The following is a 22,449-nucleotide window of genomic DNA, read 5'->3' on the forward strand; positions in this document are numbered from 1 at the left end:
ATCAAATGTACTGGCTGTGCTTCTCTAAAAGGCCCAACTCCAGACAATATGGCAGAGGAACCAGTGAGAAATGCGAAAAATCAGGTCTTCCCCAAATCCACTGAAACATGAACTGAGGGGTGAAAGCTAGCCCGCTCTTTTTTTTTTTTTTTTAAGTTTTAATGTCTGATTCTTTGTTTTCCCTTTTGACCCATTATAATTTGTTCTGGTTTTTATTATTTTGTTTTCTTTTTTTAAAAACATTTTATTAGGGGCTCACACAACTCTTATCACAATCCATACATATACATACATCAATTGTACAAAGCATATCTGTACATTCTTTGCCCTAATCATTTTCTTTTCTTTTTTTACATTTTATTAGGGGCTCATACAACTCTTATCTCAATCCATACATATACATACATCAATTGTATAAAGCACATCTGCACATTCCCTTCCCCAATCATTCTCAAAGCATTTGCTCTCCACTTAAGCCCTTTGCATCAGGTCCTTTTTTTTCCTTCCCCTTCCCTCCCTGCTCCCCCCCTCATGTGCCCTTGGTAATTTATACATTGTTATCTTGTCATATCCTGCCCTATCCAGAGTCTCCCCTCCCCCCCTCCCTGCCGTCCATCTCCCAGGGAGGAGGTCATATGTGGATCCTTGTAATCTGTTCCCCCTTTCCAACCCACTCACCCTCCACTCTCCCAGCATCGCCCCTCACACCCTTGGTCCTGAAGGTATCATCCACCCTGGATTCCCTGTACCTCCAGCCCTCATATGTACCAGTGTACAACCTCTGCCCTATCCAGTCCTGCAGGGTAGAAGTCGGATCATGGTAGTTGGGGGAGGAAGCATCCAGGATCTGGAGGAAAGCTGTGCTCTTCATCGGTACTACCTCGCACCATGACTGACCCATCTCCTCTCCTAAACCCCTCTATGAGGGGATCTCCAGTGGCCGACACTTGGGCCTCGGGTCTCCACTCTGCACTTCCCCCTTCATTCAATATGGTATACACACACACATACATACACATATATATATACATATACATATATATATATTTTTGCATGATGCCTTATACCTGGTCCCTTTGGCACCTTGTGATCGCACTGACTGGTGTGCTTCTTCCATGTGGGTTTTTTTAACAGAGTTTCCAGGTCGTTCTGATGGACAATGTGCCTTTAGAACCATTGACTTCCCCTACATTCTTATTTCCCAGGTAAAGTAACTGAAATTCCAGAATCCATCCTTAATCAAATAGATGGGAACTAGAAACGACGATTTCTTATTCTAAAGAAAGTGTGCTCTTCCACCATTGGAAGAGGTACAGATTCTTCCACCATTGGAAGAGGTACAGATGCTCCCACCATTGAAAGAGGTACAGATTCTTCCACCATTGGAAGAGGTACAGATTCTTCCACAACTGGAAGAGGTACAGAGATGTAGTGTTTGGCCTTCTAAATTCCAAGCCCTTTACATCCTTAAAGTTTAGACCTTTAAACAGAAAAAAAAAACTATGATCATTTTACTCTTCAATTAAAACCTGTTGTTGTTGTTAAGTGCCATGAAGTCAGCTCCAACCATACCAACCCTGTGCACAACAGAAGGAAACACTGCACGGTCCTGCACCGTCCACATCAATTGTTTCCTATGCTGGAGCCCATTGATGCAGACACTGTGTCAATCCATCTCATTAAGGACCTTCCTCCTTTCACTGTACTTCCACTTGACAAAACATTACCAAACTCTTCTCTAGGGACTGGTCTCTCTGAACAATATGTCCAAAGTGTGTAAGAAACAGTCTTGTCAACCTTGCCTCTAAGAGTACTCTGACTTTACTGTTTCCAATGCAGATCAGTTTGTCCTATTCAGTAATTAATGGTACTTTTAATATTCTTCTCCAGAACCAAAATTCAAGTGCATCAATTCTTCTGTATCCAATGTCCCACCTTCACATGCATACAATTCAATGGTGAATACCTTAGCTTGAGTCAGATGTACCCTGGTCCTCAAAGCAACATCCTTGCTCTTCAATGCTCTAAAGTGGTCTTATGCAGCAGATTTACCTAAGGCAATACTTTTGACCTCCTTATTGATGCTTCCATGGATATTGATTGTGGATCCAAATAATACAAAGTTCTTGGCAACTTCAATCTTTTATCCATTTTTCATGATGTTACCAGTTGTGAGAATTTTGGTCTTCCTTCGATTGGGTTGCAACCCATACTGATGGCTACGATCCTTGATCTTCACTAGCACAAAGTCAGTTCCTTTTCACTTTCAGTGAGCAAGGTGTGTCAGCTGCATACCAAGGTTGTCAACGAGCCTTCCTCCAATACTGATACCACACTCTTCTTCATATAACCCAGCTTCTCTGATGGTTTGTTCAGAATACAGATTGAGCAAGTACGGTAAGATGACACAACCCTGACACCACCTGCCCTGATTTTAAAGCCATTCACTATCCATTGTTCTGTTTGCACAACTGCCTCTTGATCCATGTGCAAATTCCGAAGGAGCACAGTGAGGACCCTCTCAAGGTGATCCTCAGTTTGTCGCATGGCAGAGAGCCTTTGCACAGTCAATGAAACGCAAGTAAACATCTTTCTGACACTCTCTGCTTTGGGGTAAGGTCCCTGTGACATCAGAAGTGAAATACCATGTTCCGTGTCCTCTTCAGAATCGGCTGTTCACTGTCAGTGTACTGCTGCACCTTCAAAAAAATCTTAAGCAAAATTCTATTTGTGAGCAATATCAATGATAGCATTCTATACATTGAGCATTTTTGGGGGGTCCTTTCCTTGGAGTGGGCACAAATATGGATTTCTTCCATTCCGTTGGCCAAGTAATTGTCTTCCAAATTTCCTGTCATAGACAAGTTAGTGTTCCAGTGCTTCTTCAGCTTTCTGAAACACTTCGATGGTGTGAAACACCCATAGAACATATCAATTCCCAGAGCCTTGTTTTGGGCAAATGCACTCCGTGTGGTCTGAACTTCCTTTCGCATCATTACTCCTGAAATGGTGGCCTGTCGATGGTTTGGGGGTACAGTGACTCTGGGTATTTTTCCCATCTTCTCTTGATACTTCCTGGATTACTAAATAATTTTCCTAGAGTTTTCTATATGTATTCCCATTGGTTCCTTGTAGATTAATGAGGGAGGGAGGTTAAGACGAAGAGCGAGAGAGAGAAAAAAACCAAATGGATAGTCATTATATTTTTTAAATCATTTTATTGGCGGCTCTTACAACATTCCACACATAAATTGCATCAAGCGTATGTGTACATTTGTTGCCATCATCATTTTCTAAACATTTACTTTCTAGTTGATCCCTTGGTATCACCTCCTCTTCTCCCCCTACTCCCTGGCCCCTTAATAATTTATCAATCATTATTGTTTTCATATCTTACACCATCTGCTGTCTCCCTTCACTCACAGACATTTACATTGAATAAATTTAAATATAATTAAATATAATAAATTAAATTTAATATATTTTACTTTTTAAAACAATATTTTCTTACTGATACTGTATGCTTCCAATAATTCTGGGAACATCCTTCTCCTCTCACTACAAAACATGGAGCTCTGGCATACACAAAGGGAGAAGCATGGTCAGTTTCCCTGCATCAATTTCTTTCCAGATTTTCTGAACTGCTTTTTCAAAAAGCAGAAAACCCAGAAAGCCTCAGAGTTTATTCTGACTCTCAGTGGTTCTACAGGATAGACTCCAATTGCACCCATACGGTGTCTGAAATTGTTCATCTTTACAGAAACCAATTGCCTCCTCGTTCTCTGAAGGAACACCTGTTGGTTCAAGCCATAACCTTGGATTCAACAGCTCCCCATGCACGGGTCTCTTGAGCAGCTTCCCGGGTCCCATAGCATTCCTGTGTCCCAGTATGATATTCTCAGTGTACTAGATATTTCCTTCTCTGATCAGGCATCTACAGTTGGAAGTCTTACCAAGATGTCTCGTACTATCATACTAAGAATGCATGCTTAGTATGTCTGTGAAGATATTGAAGTAAACTGAAGACTGTTCTCTGTCTTCAGATCTCAACTACCTGGTGTATCAATGCATTAACTAAATTCTTGATAAGTCTCCTAAGGCTAATAAACATTTCCTCCTCCCTAGGATTTATTTGTTTACAGTACTTTAAATGACTAGAGATCATAAAGGATAACACTTCATCTCCCTTATTGCCATGACCTTTCTGCCTGAAGAGAGCTATAAAATTCAAGGGGAAAAAAAAGAAGACAAAATGAAAGGAAAGGCCTCTCTCACAGCCTTTCCAACCTTTCTGACGTGTGACTCACAGCTGTCTGACAGCTGGCCGCTTTCCTACTGGTCGCCGTTCCTGTTTTCCTTCCTCAAACCCACTTATTTTCAAGCCCGTCAAAGGTGCACACTCTTTGTGTGTCACTTTATACAGCAGGCCCGGTTTGGGAAATTAAAAGAAAATCCAACAGCAAATTGAAACAAGTAATTTAAGGAAGGGGTTAGCTATGGGCAGGCACTTCCCCAACAATTCTACCCTGGTCGTGGCAGAAAATCAGTGACTGGAGACCCCTCTTCCCACCAAAGGCCAATGGTCAGAGGCAGACATACTTAACAGACACAAAACACGATCATGCGTTCTGGGAGGACAGGTAATGACAAGGCTTTTATACGGCATTGGAAATTGATGATGGCAAGGTCTATTATCAAACTCAGTGAATGAGTCACATAATGCAGGGTTGTCAGTGGTCAATTTGTTAAAAGTCATTGATAACACAGTAAGGAAAAGTACCAAGAAAAAGAACATCATACCTATAACAGACTGGGTTAGTGTTATATATACTATCCTCACATGATGAATAGATGAACATATTTAATGTATGTGCAGAGAATGACAAAAGAGTAACTGTTGTGTTACCTATATATCACTACTCACATTGTGTGTGTGTGTATCTATATATATATACTACCAGGGCTTCATAGATGAATATATATATATATATTCATCTATGAAGCCCTGGTAGTATTGGGGGGTTAAGCACCAGGACTGTTGGCCAGGACTAAGAACCAGAAGGTTGGTGGTACAAATCACCAGGCACTTCACAGGAGAAAATTGAGGCTCTCTCTATTTACAGTCTCAGAAACCATATACAAGGTCCCTACAAACTGGTATGGACTGGATGTCAGTGGGTTTATGGGTTTTGTTTTGTTCTTTAGGGTTTTTTTCGGGGAAAGGTATATTTGGTATATAGATTTCTATTTATATACATCAGTGGTTCTCAACTTTCCTTATGCCATGACCCTTTAATACAGTTGCTTGGGTTGTGGTGACCCCCCCGACCATAAAAATAATTTTCATTGCTACTTCATAACTGTAATTTTCCTACTGTTATAAATTGGGTGACCCCTGTGAAAGGGTCTTTTGACCCCAAAGGGGTCACGACCCACAGCTTGAGAACCATTGATATAAATGGTCTTTTGAGGCAAAATTGACTCAGTGGTAATGCTTTTGGTTTGATCTATATAAGCTCACACTATGTTTTTGTATTTTGTGTTTTTATTTAGTTATTGGAATGACCACATTTTCCCATCAATGGATTTTGTGTTTCAGATTTCCCTATAGGTTTCTGTAATATTACCATTGACTTCAATTTCTGCCAAATTGTTCTTTAATCTTTGCTGTATGGTTCCGCATTAGAAGCAGACTAAAGAAATGTTTTAGAATGTCAAGTCATTCACACACAAAATAAATTACTGAAACTCACAAAATGAGATAGTTATTGTACTAGAGAGTTTTTCTGTGGCTACAATATTTTCATTCATTTATACATATATTTTTCAGGAAATTATAGTATTCCCTACATTGAACTAAACACCGGAAAAACAAAGATCAATTAACCATAAAATTTGCTTTACTCAATTGGCTAAATTTTAAAGAGTCTAATTTATGTAATATTAATTTTCCATGCTAATCAAGGTTTTTGTTTTGTTTTATTACTTAGAAATAAATACTATTCAAATGAAAATATATTTCTAGAACTATATGATTGTTCTATCACATTTAGAAATAAATAACCCTAGCCAATTATCTCATGCAAAATACCCTTTTAAATTCAGTTATTCACACTTTTATTAAATACAGAAATCACAAATGTCTTTGAACTCAATCACAGAGGGTTTGTTTTTAAATATGAGAAATCGTTCTTCAGAAAGGAAATAGAAGCTTTTGACTGTTTCTGTACTCTCTTTGGTTTTCTCAGTGGCCCCACTAGGTTACCAAGAGCAGAGGTATTTCGGGGAGGCCCCGTCCCGGCGTCCTCAACCCTGGCTCGAGCAGAGCTTGGGCTGTGCGACCAAGTTGAAGCTAACTGCGGGTCTGAAATTCATCCTCAGCATTAGTGCAGCAGACTTTCTTAGTATTTCTAAAGATGACTCCTGAGAGGGAGGGAACTGAAAGAATCGGTCATTCCAAATGGGAAGTCAATTGTCAAATCAACAGTTGGATATGTATGCATGGGGGGTCATTTCATGAGCCAAGGAGAGGAGTGGGCCGGGTCCTGAAGATAAGGTCTGCCTTCTCCATTTCACCTAGCTTAACCCCTGCCCACATTAGACATTATCTCCTGTTCCTGCTCCTCTATGGATTGTCACAAATCATTTCATCCTTGAAATTATACAGCACTGTGCACCCATATTCTGAGTTTTGTGGAGACTATATTTCATACATTTATTTATTTGCTTCTTTCAAGTTGAAAAAATGTTGAATACATTCCTCCCTTTGGGGTTCTACTTTCTCTTGGCATGTGTCCATAGAAGCCTTTGCATTGCTTTGTTAAACTACCCTTTGAAGTCTCTATTCTTTAACTTCATCATGTCTTCCACTTGATTTAGCTACTCAGTACTCAAGAGATAGTTTCAGGGTCTCATCTGATATTCATTTTTACCTTTTATTTCTGATTTGTTCTTAATGACCTTTTACATTCTCATGTACGATGTCCTTAATTTCATCTCAAAACTTCTCTTATATTCATTAATTAATATCCAACTTGTCAGATCTCTTTCAGATGGTCTCATACTCGGGGGGGATATATATAGTACTTTGACTATCTTGGATTTGTTTAAAATTTTTTTAGCTTTAACTTGAACTGGAATATGAGCAACAGATGATCTGGTCCAAAGCTGGCCCATGGTCTTATTCTGATAGTAATATTGTATCTTTCAATTATCTCTACCCACACACATAAATATTTTAATAAATCATTTTATTGGGGGCTCTTACAGCTCTTATAACAAACCAATAATTAATTGTATCAAAAACATTTGTACATATGTTGCCATCATCATTTTCAAAAGATTTTCTATCTAGTTGAGCCCTGGTATCAGCTCCTCTTATTTCCCTCCCCCCCCACCCTTCCACCCTCATAAACCCTTGGTAAATTATAAATTATTATTATTTTCATATATTACATGATCTGTTGTCTCCTTTAACTCACATTTCTGTTGTTTGCCCACCTCACAGGAGGCGACGGGGGGGGGGGTATACATCAATCATTTTGTTTGGTTCCTTCTTTCTCACCCTTCTCCCACCACCTTCCCCCACCTTTTTGGTATTGCTACTCCCCATTACCATTCCTGAGGGATTTATCTGTCCTGGATTCTGCATGTAGAAAGCTCTTATCTGTACCAGAGTACATGCTCCAGTCTAGCCATATTTGTAAGGTAGAACTGGAGTCATGGGGGTAGAAATATGGCAGAGAAATCATTAAGGAACTAGATCAGTGGTTCTCAACCTTCCTAATGCCATGACCCTTTAATAGAGTTCATGTTGTGGTGACCCACCCAACCATAAAATTATTTTCATTGATACTTCATAACTGTAATTTTGCTACTGTTATGAATTGGGTGACCCCTGTGAAAGGATCATTCAACCCCCAAAGAGGTTGTGACCCACAGGTTGAGAACCACTGGACCAGAAGAATGTTGTATATTTCATCAGTGCTATACTGCACCCTGGCTCCCTCCTTCCCTTCTTTGTGACTCTACTGTGAGGTGATGTCCAATTTTCTAGAGATGGGTTTGGGGTCTCCCCTCCGACCCCCCCTCATTTGCATTGATATAATTGTTTCTTTGGGGTTTTCTGTTGCCCGATACCTGATCCTGTTGACACTTCGTGATCACAAAGTCTGGTATGTTTCTTCCATGTGGGCGTTGTTGCTTCCCTGCTCGATGACCGGTTGTTTAGCTTTAAGCCTTAAAGATCCCAGATGCTATATCTTTTAATAGCTGGGCACCATCAGCTTTCTTTACCACATTTGTTTATACACCATTTCCCACATATATTTAACCTAATCCCTGTATATTCTATTCAGTGAGGTTCATGTAGATTTTCTGTTTATGTTTTTAGTCTAAACATGGTATATGCAAGGAATAAATATTTGGACTTACAAAAAGTATCAAAAGGATATAGAAGAAAAACACAAAGTCAATGTACCAAAATAAAATTGGTTGACCTTCAACCATTTGGGGAGGTAGTGTATATCCAAGAACCAATGGTACTAAAGGAGGAAGTTCAATGTTTATTTAAAGCAATGGCAAAAACAAGACTCTAGAAATCAACAGAATACCAATTTAGATGTTTCAACAAACACATGTAATGCTTAAAATGCTCGTTCATCTATGAAAAGAAATTTGGAAGACAGACACCTGACCAACCTAGGGAAACAGATCTATATTTGCACCCATCCAGTCAGTGGAAGGTGGTCCAACAGAGTGCAGAAATTACTGAACAGTATCATTAATATAATACACAAGTAATTTTTTTGCTGAAGAGCACTCATAAACAGTTGCCGCAGTATAGTGACAGGGAGCTGCCAGAAATTCAAGCCAGATTAAGAAGAGGGCATAGTGAATGAGCAATGTCATTGCTGCTGCCAGGTAATTTTAGCTCAAATAAGAGAATACTTGGGTGGAGGGGTTTATACCAAAGGCTCAAATATAATTTAAATGTCTAGAAAATAATGATGAGAACATATGTACAAATATGATTGATACAATAGATGTATGGATTGTTATAATAGCTGTAAGAGCTCCAATAAAAATTATATTTATAAAAAAAAGAGTGAAAACCAAAAAGATGTTTACCTGTGTTTTATTTACTATGCCAATGCATTTGATAGTGTAGATCATAATAAGTCATGGACAACATTGACAATAAATGGGAATTCTAGAACACTTAATCGTGCTCACAGGAACCTGTACAAAGACCAAGAGTTCATTCTCTTTCTTTCTGTCTCTTTTCACAGAGTGATGCTTCACGGTTTAAAACCAGGAGTGGTGTGCATCAGAGCTCTGTCCCTTCACCGTGCTTCTTCAGTCTGTACACTGAGTGGGGGGGGGACCCAAGACACCAAATGATAAGAAGAAATCACCATCAGGAATGGATCCAGACTCGTTAACACCATAGATTATGTAGATGAAAAAAAAACACGTTTGCTGAAAGTGAGGAGGACTTAAAGCAGTTACTGGTGAAGATCACAGACACTAGCCATCAGTTTTGATTACACCTCAAGCTAAAGAAAACAAAAATCCTCACAATTATAAAAATAAGCAATAACCGAGAAAGTCTGATGTTGTCAAGGATATCATTCTATTTGGATCCACAATCTATGGCTATGGAAGAAGCTGTGAAGAAATCGAACACTGTATTGTATTGAGCAAATCCACTTCAGCAGACCTCTTTTGGTTGCTAAAAAGCAGGGATGTGCTTTTGAGGACTACTGTGAACTTGACCAAGCCAAAGTACTCTCAATCACCTCATACATGTGCCAAAGCTGGTCGATCAATAAGAAAGATGGAAGAAGAATTGATGAGTTGAATTATGATGTTGCCAAAGAATATTGAGCATACCATGAACTGCCAGCAGAATGAATAAGCCTGTATTAGAAGAATTATAGACTGAATGCTCCTTAGAAGCAAAAATGACAAGACTATCTCTCATACATCAGATATGTTTTTAGGAAGGACCAGTCCCCAACGAAAGACATCTTGCTTGATAAATTATAGGGCCAACAGAAAGGAGAAAGATGCTCGGTGAGGTCGACTGGCACAGCGGAAACAATGAGCTCAAACTTATCAATGAAGCTAAGGATGGCGCAAGACTGAGCAGTGCTCTGTTTTAGAGAGACTCACTGTGAATGACAGAACATCACAACTACAGCATAGTTCGTGTTATTCATTGAACAGCATATGTTATATATTGCAATAGATAATGGAGATTTAATTCTGCAATATTTGTCCTTAAGAAATTTTAAATTAGCTAAAACCCAAATAATTGGGACTAGAAAAAAAATTAGAGATTAGTACCATAATACAAAGATTTGTTGTTCATATTTCATTTAAACATTAATGGCACATGCCAAAATAAAATTATATCATGTTAATATTTTTTACTTTCAAAGTATATCATTATCAAACGAATTGAAAGTTAGCTAAAATGACTTTTAAATGAAATCCTGAGAGAAAGAATGCATGAGCCTGGCACATAGTAATAATGTACAGTAATTGCAGTTGTTTGTTGTTGACTTCATGTAAAATCCTGTCATCCTATGGAAATTGCTTGAGAATCATACTTAACTTGAGTGATCATCAAACTCCATAACATGAAAGGACTTAATCTTCCAAAGTTTTACTTGCTTTTTACTTCCTTACTTGACAGACATTAAAACCACAGGCCCTGCATTTGGAAAACAGGAAACATGAGTTACATCCTTGCCTTTGAGGATGTCAGAGTCAGTTGGGGAGCTGTGGGTAAGTCCCATCGAGTCAGTCCCCGTTCGCAGCAGTCCCAGGTGCAATGGAACAGGAAACACCATGGAGCCTACGCCAGCCGCATCTGCTTACTTCTGGAGAGAGGCGAGGACGCAAACGATCTGACATCACCTAGTAGTCTCCTGAGAAAACATAGTAGAGAGGGGTCTACTTTTGTTCCTCTATTTCTAATTCTGTCAAGGAGGTAATCTATGTGTAGTTTTCATGGGTATTCTAAAAATGAACTAATCAATATAGGAAAAATAAGAAAAGTCAAGAATGTGCATAAATTCTTTGGACTAATTCTGCTAGTAAATTTTAAACTCAGGCTATGTGTGATTAAATTTCCTATTTAAATACATAACCTCAGATGATCAGAAAAGACATAAACCATATACAATCAAAGATTTGTCCTCTCGGCAATAAAAATTTAAAAAACAGCTTCGGCATGTGAGATGAATGCTTACACTCTCTCAAAAATCACCCTAATATATTAAGAATAAATAACAAATATTACACTATCTTCAAGGAAACAATAAATATTTTCAATGCCAAGTGATAGTATTTAAAGCTCAAACTCAGAGAAGAATGGGAATGTGTATAGTCAAAAGGCTAACTATAACTGTCTTCAGAGAAATACATTGACCATTAAATCGCTTTCAACTCACAGTAACCTAGTGAGACAGACAAGGTCTTCTTGGCTTTTGCTTGCAGAGCGGCTGGTGGATTCAAAGCACCAACCTTGTGGCTAACAGCTGAGAGTTTTCACCACCGTGTCACTGGACTTCCACACACAAATATATAGGCTCCTAAACCCCCACCAGGTTTGCCTCTATCCCTCTCCTCAATGGAGATGATAGAGGTGTGCTTCCCTAATAAAAATAAAAGTTAACTGAAAGCCTTTAAATAAATCAGCCTAACAGTCACTTAAAATGATGGTGCCCAGTTATCAAAAGATACAGTGTCTGAGGCCTTAAAGACTTGAAGGTAAACAAGCAGCCATCTAGCTGAAAAGCAACAAAGACCACATGGAAGAAGTGCACCAGCCTGTGAGATCACGAGGTGTCGAAGAGATCAGGTATCAGGCATCAAAGACCAAAAAAAAAAACATAGCATTATGAATGAGGGGGAGTACGGAGTGGAGACCCAGGGCCCATCTGGGGGAAATTGGACATCCCCTTGCAGAAGGTCTGCGGGGAGGAGATGAGTTAGTCAGGGTACAATGTAGCAATGATGAAACATACATTTTTCCTCTAGTTCTTGAATGGTTCCTCTCCTCCCACCCCCCCAACTATCATGATCCCATTCTACCTTACAAATCCAGCTGGACTGGAGGATGTACATTGGTACAGATAGCGACTGGAAACAGGGAATCCAGATGAACCCCTCAGGACCAGTGCTGAGAGTAGCGATACTAGAAGGGTGGAGGGAAGGTGAGGGAGAACAGCAGAACCAATTACAAGGATCTACATATAACCTCCTCCCTGGGGAACGGACAGCAGAGAAGTGGGTGAAGGGTGACATCGGACAGTGTAAGATATGACAAAATAACAATAATTTATAGATTATCAAGGGTTCATGGAGGAGGGGGAGGGAAGGGAAAAATGAGGAGCTGATACCAAGGGCTCAAGTAGAAAGCAAATGTTTTGAGAATGATGAGGGAAACAAATGTACAAAAGTGCTTGACACAATGGATGGATTGATGGATTGTGATAAGAGTTGTATGAGCCCCCAATAAAATGACTTTAAAAAAATAAACAAGCATAAAACAATGGGAAAATGAGTATCATGAGAGAGGTTTAATCAACATTATGAAGAATGTTCTGGCAATGGGATAAAGAATGAATTGGGGCATAGGAATCCAAAGTTTCAGGCATAGATGGAGGACAGGCGAAGAGGTCAGTGAAAGAGGAGATAGGGAAACAGGAGATCATGAAAAGATGTTAGAAAAACAGAATCGATGGGCTGAGGGGACTGATTAAAGTCGGCGATATAGAAGAGAGAGAGAACGCAGTGGCATACATTGGCTGGTTGTGCAGATTTGCTGTCTTTTTGTTTGTTTACTTTGCTGGCAGATTTTCAGTTTTGACCGCCATGACACCCCAACCCAGTGCTCCCAGCTAGTAAGTCCTGTACTCCAAAATGCTTGGGGGCAGCCAGGGCCTACCTCCCATCTGGATAGCTAGAGTGTGAACCATACCTAAAACCAGTTACATCAAATACCTATGGCAACATAACAATTTACCCCAGAATTTAGTGGCTTAAAACAAAAATCTTTAGTAATTGCTCAAATATCTATGGGCCAGCAATCTGAGTTATAATCACCTGACTACTTCATGGTCTATAATGATCTAAAAAAATAAGTCTGTTATTATGTACTGCAGAGTGGATTCTGACTCATGGCAACACTATTTCAAAAACAAACGAAAAAAACAAAACAAAGGTGCCTAGTTCTTCCGCACCACCCTCACAATTGTAATATTTGAGCCCAATGTTGCACCCACTGTGTCAATCCATCTTGCCCAGGACCATCCACATTATGACTGCCCTTTGAACTTACCAAATAGGAGGTCCTTTCCAGAAACTTATCTTTCTGATAGCATGTCCAAAGTCCCAAGACACTTCCAAAGAGCATTCTGTCCATACTTCTTCCAAGACAAATTTGTCTCTTCTCATTTCCCACGTTACTTCCAAAATTCTTCACAAGCACCAAATTCAAATACATAAATTCCCCTTCAGTCTTTCTTATTCAATGTCCCACTTTCACAGGCCTAAGAGATGATTGAAAGTAAACATGGAATCAGTAAGTGCACCTTAGTCTTCTCAATGATACTTTAAAGAGATCTTGTGCAGCAGATTTGCCCAATGCAGTATGGCGTTTGGTTTCTTGATTGCTGCTTCTTTGAGCGCTGACTCTGAATGTGAGCACAAAGAAAGCCTTGACACGCACTTTTTTCTTCATTTATCATGATGTTACCCAATGGACTAGTTGTAAGGATTTGGGTTTTCTTTACATTGAACTGTATTTCCATACATTGAGTGGTTTTCTTTACATTGGGTTCTCGGTACATTGAGTTGTATTTCCACACATTGAGTGGTTTTCTTTACATTGAATTACATTTCCATACATTGAGTGGTTTTCTTTACATTGGTTTTCTTTACATTGAGTTGTATTACACTAGGACTGGTTGGAAGGCCACATGTAAGAAGACCAGCTGAGGACCAAGTAGAAGATTTCTTAGCCTTAAGAGAGTAAACTCATCTCAATGTTCAAGCAAATTTATAAGCTGGTGATTGTTTGAGCATTTGGCTGCTGCTAACCTTAAGGCGTTTTTCAAAATCACCAGCTCTTCAACAGGAAAAAGCTGAAGGGGTCTGCTTTTGTAAAGACTAAAAGCTTCAGCGACACTTAGAGAAATTTTCCTCTCTGTCCTGTAGGGCTGTTATGAATTGGAATTAACTCAATGGCCGTGAGTCTGGCTTTGGTGTGGCTTCTGAATACCTAGGAGACCTGATGGATCGCGGGTTACGCGTTAGACGGCTAACCTCAAAGGCAGCCGGTTGAAACTAGCCCTGTAAAGATTTACCGTCTCAGAAACCCACAGGGGCAGTTCTACCCTGCCCACTAACTCACGATGAGTGGGAATTGACTTGATGGCAGGAAGTGGGTTTTCTTAATGTATATCATTGCAAATTGCAAAATTCATGACCCAGCTTATTGTCAGAGCACAAGGCCTTCACAAGGGTACTATGACAGGAAGAGTTGTTCTCTGGACACAGTACTGTGATTAGCCATCATATTTGACCAATCAGATAGGATTCTCCAGAATTTTGGATCTAGACTAAGTGACTTAAAGGAGAAAGTAAAAATCAGGATTATTGTTAAGATGCTGGCTTTCTATCATAAATATGCTAGTCTTTGCATCTACAACTATTTTAATCATTTACTAATTTGTGCAATGCTATGGACTAGATTGTGTTTTGCAGAAATATGTGTTATAAATCTTAATCTCCTATATGTTCCCAAATGGCATTCCATTTATGAATAGGGTTTCCTTTGCTATGTTAAATAGACCATCTCAGTGTCACTTTTGAAATATAAAAAGTGGTTTGGGTTGAGAAGCAGCACAGTGTGAGACTCAAACAAACACTGTGAGACAGGAGATTCACGCCACGGAGAGACCACCAAAGAACCCAGGAAGAGAAGCTGCAGAGAGACGACTACATTCTCTCAGAGCTGGTGCCCTGAATTCTCATTCCTAGCCTTTTAAAGTGTGAAAAAGAAATTATCTGCTCATAAAAGTCATCCTCTGTAATATTTCTCTTAGAGCACCCAGAAACTAAGACTTCATTTTTTTATTGTCTGTTCCACGTTTTAGGGTGTAAATTCCATGAAGTCACAGACTGCGGCCTCGTTAACATAGTATCTGTTTACCCCATGAAGCAGCAACATGTCCAGGCTATACTTTTTAACTGAAGCAAGTAAAAACTGTGGCCAGAGAAACAGGCTGAGTCCGGTGGGTGAAGCATCAAACCTAGGGGGAGAGACTAACAGTTTAAGGACAGTTGAAATTAGCACATACATTGATGGGAAGGGCTGCAGCTTTTAGTTGCTGATAAGTCAATCCTAGAATCACAATGATCCCATGAATTACATAGGACAAGTTGTCTTGGCTGAAATCACTGTGGCAGCAGTTTGCCCTGCCTTTCTTAGACAGAGCTGCAGGGAGGGCTGAACCATCATCCTTTCCGTAGGAGCCTTCTGCTCCTCAATGCGTCAGCTTCTGCTCCTCAATGCAAAGAGAATTGGTCATCGGCGGGTCTCACACATACAGAGATTCCCCCAAATATGAATGTAACAAAACAACACCACGTCCTCTGATGCCTTGCCCTCTGCCCTACCTAAAAGCTTCCGAGCCGGTGTGAGTGACTCCACCTCCGCAGACATCTTATTAGAGCGGCCGTCCTCACACTGCTTCATCCGGGACCACTTTACACTAGCAACAATTATTAAGGATCCCCAAATGTTTCTGTTTATACTGGAATATTTCTCAGATTTGAAATGTAAACAGATTTTTTAAAAATACTTAATTATTTCAAAATAACAATAACAAACTCATTACATGTTAGCACAAATAATCTTTTTAATTAAAAAATTTCATATTTTCCATTAGATGGAAAGAATAGTGAGAAGTGTGGCATTGTTTTCCACGTTTGCAGATCTCTTCGATGTCTGCCCTAATAGAAGACAGCTGGGTCTCTGTCTCCTGCACGCAATCTGCTGCAAGACCATGCATTATGGAGCCTCTGGAAAATTCCACTGCACAGTTGTCAGGAAGTTGAAAAGAAGGCAATTAACATTTCAGTATTACCATGAACATACTTTTGGCCTCATAGGTCCCCTGAAAGGGCCTTTGGCACTTTTCAGGTGTTTGTCCCAGGTAAGTTGCCTGAGGTGGTGAGCCATTTTCATCCAGAGCTGCCAGTGACTTCGAGATGATGCTCTCCCGGGGAATTATCCGCCACCATCCAAGCAAACAGACTAAACTGTTACAATTTCTTTGTAACAAACAAAATGTCATTCTAAGAGTTCTGTTAATATTAATAAGTCCATTACTGAGCAAAATAAAATTGGACTTCACATACATAATGTGAGCTCTTTAACAAATTCGATTCTTTGTGCAACTGTATAATTTCAGTAATTATGGATTCTCTCCTTTTAAATCTTCTAAGAACCAGAAGCAATTCTACAGATAGCTCTCTTTTCTCTTTCAACACGACTACAATCTTAATATTAATTATTAAATAAAATATTATTTCAATAGTGTTTATGAGGGCACTTCAAAGAGTCCATGAGGAAATTCTATTATCTTTTAATTCCATTTCCACAAACTTTTGAAGTACCCTTGTAATATGTTCCAGAAATTACTTGGAGTGTTTTATTGCATTATTTTATATAATCCTTGAAACAAATCTTTCAGGTAAGTACTGTTCTCATTAGCATTTTTAGATAAGAAAACAGAAATCTAGAGAGGTTAACTATCATACTCAAGGTCATAAAAAACAGAAACAAATAAGCAATCAAACAAAAGCTCCAAGCTTCTAACTACTCTTCCATGCAGCTTCTCTGTTAGACTCCATCATGAGTATCAGAACAGCACTGGTTTCCCGTTTTCCACTTTAACTGCACAGTTTTTCACAATGACCTTAATATCTTTGAGGAACTCAACTAGACTTGTTTTAATAATTGTGTCAAGTTGACTATGCCTGTGAGACAGTGATCTTCAACCTTCCTAATGCCGTGATCCTTCAATATAGTTCCTCGTGTTGTAGTGACCCCCCAACCATAAGATTATTTTCGCTGTTACTTCATAACTGTAATTTTGCTTCTGTTATGAATCGGGCGACCCCTGTGAAAGGGTCATTTGATGACCCACGGATTGAGAACCGCTGCTGGAAGAAGCTATAGAAGTATAACCTCTCACTTAAGTCGCAGCCTAATGACATCTTGTTAGGGATACAACCTATCTGATATCCATAAAGTGACAGTGAGAATGCTCTCTCTCTCGCTCTCTCTCTCACGTTGCTAACAAAGATCATGAATCTGTTGCAGCCACCTCCAGGTTATTGAACTTGGCCCATAGTGCATCGACCCAGGGAATTATCGGCGATCTCTTATTCCATGGGACTTGGTCTTCTTTTACTTGAGTCACCTTCCAGCTCCATCGGCCCAGCAGTTGAGCAAGTTGGGAAGGGCCTCTAATTTAGCCCCTAAGCCGCGAGTTTGAGCCAGACTAGGTTTGCTCACTGTTTGCTCACTGTATGGCAGGATGGGTTGCTCTCTTGATATAAATTTATCCCTTGTTATAGATTTCCTTCTTATGCACATGAGCTGTGAAACGCTAAAAGGACTCACTCATTTATGCCAGGAAATTTGGAAGACAGCTAACCTGGCCAACTGAATGGAAGAGAGCCATATTTGTACCCATTCCAAATAAAATACCCAACAGAATGCACAAACTCTAGAAAAATATCATTAATAATAAAGGCAAGTAATATTTTTCTGAAGATCATCCAACAACAGATGCAGCGATACATTGACAGAGAGCTGCCAGAGGATCAAGCCAGATTCAGAAAAAGTCATAGAACAAAGACTATCACGGTGATGTCAGATGTATGTTGGATCAAAACAGAGTACCAGAAAGACGTTTTACTGATTATGCCAAAGAATTTGACTGTCATTGAGGCTCACAACAAACTGTGGATAGCCTTAACAAGAATGGGAGTCCCAGAACACTACTGCGTGTTCATGAAAAACTTCCACATGGATCAAGAGAGAGTTGTGCAAACAGAACATGGGAATACTGTATGTTTTAAAAGCAGGAAAAAGTGTGCATCTCACCCCATAATTATTTAATGGGTTTTCTGAGAAAATAATCAGAGAAGCTGGTATATGAAGAATAATGTGATATCTGGATATGAGGAAGGTGTATAAACAACCTATCAGATGCAGAGAACAGAGCCTTGCTTTCTGAAGTGGGGGGTCTTGAAGCACTTGCTGATGAAAATCAAGGATTTCAAGCTTCACTGTGGATTCCAACTCCATGTAAAGAAAACCAAAATCCTCACATCTGGACCAAGAGATAATATCATGATAAACAGAGAAAAGGTTGAAGCTGTCAAGGATTTCACCTCAGTGCTTATAGAGCAGCAGTCAAGAGAGCCAATGGCACATTCATTCCATTGAGTGACTCTGCTGTACGTGCTTTCTGCAGAGTGCTGACAGCATGGATGTTGCTTGGAGGATGAAGACGCACCTGACCCTAGCCATGGGTTTTTCAATGGCTTAATATATATGTGAAAGTTGGACATTAAATAAGGCAGACCAGAGAAGAACCAAATGCATTTGAATTGTGGTGCTGGAAAATAATATTGCAATTACTATGAACTGCCAAAAGAACTTTTGTTAAAATCTGTCTTGGAAGAAGTGCGTCCAGAGTGTTTTCTAGAGGCAAGGATGGTGAGACTTCATCACTAGTACTCTGGACATGCTGTCAGGAGAGACCAGCACCTGGAGAAGGACACTATGCTTGGTAAAGTAGAGGGATGGTGAAAAAGAGGACGCCTTCACCAAAATAGATTGACACAGTGGCTGCAACAATGGACTCGAACCAAAGACCAGTTATGGCACAGGAGCACGCCGTCTTTCATTCTGTTGTTATTAGCGGGAACCAGCTCGGCCACATCTAACAAGTGGCACTGGTTTCACTTCTGAAGAAAACCCAGCGTAACACAGCATCCTAGTCCAATATAACCTGACCTCCAGTGACCACAGGGGGAAAGGCCCGATTTCCAAGGGGCATCTTCACAGGTAAGAGGATATGTGTGGCTGGGTTCTCTAGAGAAGCAAAACCAATCACACACATTTGTTGTTGTTGTGCCATCAAGTTGGGTCCGACTCGTAGCAACCTGACAGACAACAGAACCAAACATGGCCTCTTCCCTCTTAGTCTCGAAGCTCTGCTGAACCTATTCATGTTGGGGACTTTCTGAGCGATGAAATATCAGTGACATTGCTTTCAGCATCATAGAGACACACAAGGTACCATAGCATGACTGTCGAGCACTGGAAATTTACATATATAACTAGATATCAAGAAATCCACCTGATTCAAGTCCTTGGAGAAGAAGCTAAATTGGAGGCTTTTTTCGACTCACTGGCATCGATAAACTCAGGTCTACAATCCAGACAGCAAGTCGGGCTCACAGTTGCAGGACCAAATGGACCCCACGTTGGTGGGGACTATGGTAGGTTTACCACCCAGATGCAGGATCTGGACCAGCAAGAAGAGAGCATCGTGTCCATTTATGTAAGATTAGAGGCTACAAGCCCGGTGAAATGGGCTTCGAATGGCTCCAGGGTTGTGACCGCATTCAACGAGTAGCACTGCACCCTAATCTCCCCACAACGGCTCCTCTGTTAGCAGCAGAGCCCGCCTGGAACTGGTTACACTGTGTTAGACCACATTATGCGGGGAGCCTCCAATTGCCAACCTGAGAATCCTGGCCTAGCCAACTGGACACAGAATCTATCCCACAAGGGTTAAGATTTCAGTATAAATGTGTTAAGGTGGTGGTGTAGGGGTGCTCAATTCAATCCTCGACAGTCATCCCTGCCCTATTTATTCAGTATGATCATTGAAGACAAATTGAAAATCAGCCTAGCCGTGGTGAAGAAAAACTTCCCAGTACTCTGATTGCTAACATCACCTAGGACCAGGGACAATCATGTAACACATCTGTCACATTTTCACTCTGCTTTTCAGAAATCCTGTCAGCAGCAACCTTCTGCAGACCCCTGTGACTTGGAAGGCAGCCCCTCGGTAAACTGTGCTGAAATGAATCACAGATGTGTGCTTGCAGCCCTGGGAAATTCACAAGTGTCAGTTTAATATCCGGGGTGTTACTGCCTGAACCTGAAAAGTCAATTCAGGTTATAAAAATTTCAGTGGATGGCCACAAATCCCTGAATGCTCCCTTCCGTGCAAGTAAAGCAAAGGTAGTGGGCCACAGGAGAAAAGCAGTGGGAAAAAGGATGGATCCCATCGCACTATTGACAGCTGCTCTCGGAAAGGACGAAGCTACCGAAGGTCATTCACCCACCTGACCCCGGATTCGAGGGTAGCAGAAATATAGATGAGGAATTCAACCCCTCAGGGTGAAAACAGGCAATTCGCACTGGCATCGTGAGGATGCTGTTTTCCTATATTATAGCTTGACTTGTGTCAGATAAAACACACAGTTTTTGCCTAATTGGTTATAATTGAATTACCAAGCATTTTAATTATTTGTGTTGCAAATAAATTTGTCACTGATTCAACTTTTTAAAAAACACAATCCAACTTAATTTAAATTTTGAAATTTCTTCCAGAAACGTTTCTTTTGCCTATATTATAGTTTTGTATATACATATAACTATGTATATAGACCATACATATATTCTCTCTATATGTATTCAATACAATAATTCACTCTGTTATTATTCTATTTGAAGCTGACATTAAGTGACATCAATTTTAAGAAGTCATAACCAGGGTATTATGACATGAATGCCCCTACAGAGGCCAGCTTTCAGAGGAATACAGGAAACAAGAGCACCCGAAGGCATTCTCACTTTCAGTATGATTAACGAAAGGTACTATCACTGAACTTATATTCACAATGCTGTAACATAGTACAGTATTCCAACTGATACACAGAATATTCGCAAAACCAATTCATTAATTTATATATTGTACCATCCTCAATCCTCTGTTAAACACAATAATAAAGGATAAATAAAACAAATCCTGTATTTACTCAGGAGCAAACTGTGCGCCAGATGCTGTAGCTATGCTGACTGATCGATCTTGGTCCCAGTCAGATCTAGGAAGGGTTGACAGTCATATCAGTCAAGCTTACATGCAAACAAGAAAAGTGCAACGCAAAGTGATCTGTTTTATAACAGAAGTACATACAGGTAATATGTGGGGCCACTAATTAAAAATAACTCTGCATAGAGAGATTAAAATAAGTTTTTAAAATGTTTTAAAGGGTCTTCTGAACTCAAATGAAGTTCTCCTAACTAGTTGATAGTGTTTTATTAAATTTTTTAAAAAGCAAATCTTAAATGTCATTAATATAATTTGTATATCTATCAATAAATAATTGCATTAGCGATCAGTCATTCCGCCCTGTCCTAGAGGGTCACTATGAGTCAGCAGTGACTCAATGGCAGTGAGTTTGGTTTGGATTATTGGTATAGTAGGTTATCCATTGCTTTGTTAACAGCCAGGTTCATGGTTCAAAACCATGGGTCATTCCTTAGAAGAAAGATGAGGCTTTCTACTCCTATAAAAATTTTAGTCTCAGAGACCCACATGGGTAGTTGTCCTATAAGTCAGGATTGACTCATTAGCAGTCACTGCAGCAGTACCTCAGCAGACAGACCTGATACCTGCTTCCAGAAGAGCACAATCTCAAACTCTGTCCTTGTGTGCGCACCAGGAGTCCGAATCACCTTGAACGCAATGGAGAGCCCCAAGCAGCAGCAGTGACGGACCTGCATAGTTTACCAAACTCACAGCACAAGCACCTTGAGAAGAGGGCTGAACAAAGCTTCATTTTACTGATGGGCAAGGGGGATTGGAGTGAGAGTAAGTGATTGCCAGAGATTGAATTGTGCCATGGTGAAAAATAATTCCTTGGCCCTGGTGCTTTCTGTTCCCCTAGATTCCCCAGCTAACCAATCTGGCCAAGAAAGCTATCGGAAACATATTCCATGTAGCGCCACAGACAGCCCCCTCAAGGATTCAAGGAGACCCAGAGCTGAAGTCCCGGAGCATCACATGTGAGCATCTGTTAAGATAATATCACCTTGGAGGGAAGACTGGCAGCAAAGAGACGCGGGAGGCTGATCGTATCGAATCAGACTGGGGACTCCAGCAATTAGGTGTGTTGTATTCAATGTCTAACTCGAATGACTTCAAAACCACTTGTGTCTTGGTACCTTCGTGTTACATTTGCAAAACGTGCCTTTGCATGATGAGTCCCTGAAATGAATGTATGCCAAAGGCGAGATGAGAAAGTCAAATTAGCAGTGGTTGCTGACGCTGG

General features: G+C 40.1%; 1 pseudogene; it reads left to right on the forward strand.

The window, feature by feature from the left end:
• The first annotated feature begins 16,085 nt into the window (after positions 1–16,085).
• Positions 16,086–22,449, forward strand: part of LOC142461613 (lupus La protein homolog) — a 28,063-nt pseudogene continuing 21,699 nt past the window's right edge.

This window comes from Tenrec ecaudatus, chromosome 11, assembly GCF_050624435.1.
Source record: "Tenrec ecaudatus isolate mTenEca1 chromosome 11, mTenEca1.hap1, whole genome shotgun sequence".
NCBI lineage: Eukaryota > Metazoa > Chordata > Mammalia > Afrosoricida > Tenrecidae > Tenrec > Tenrec ecaudatus.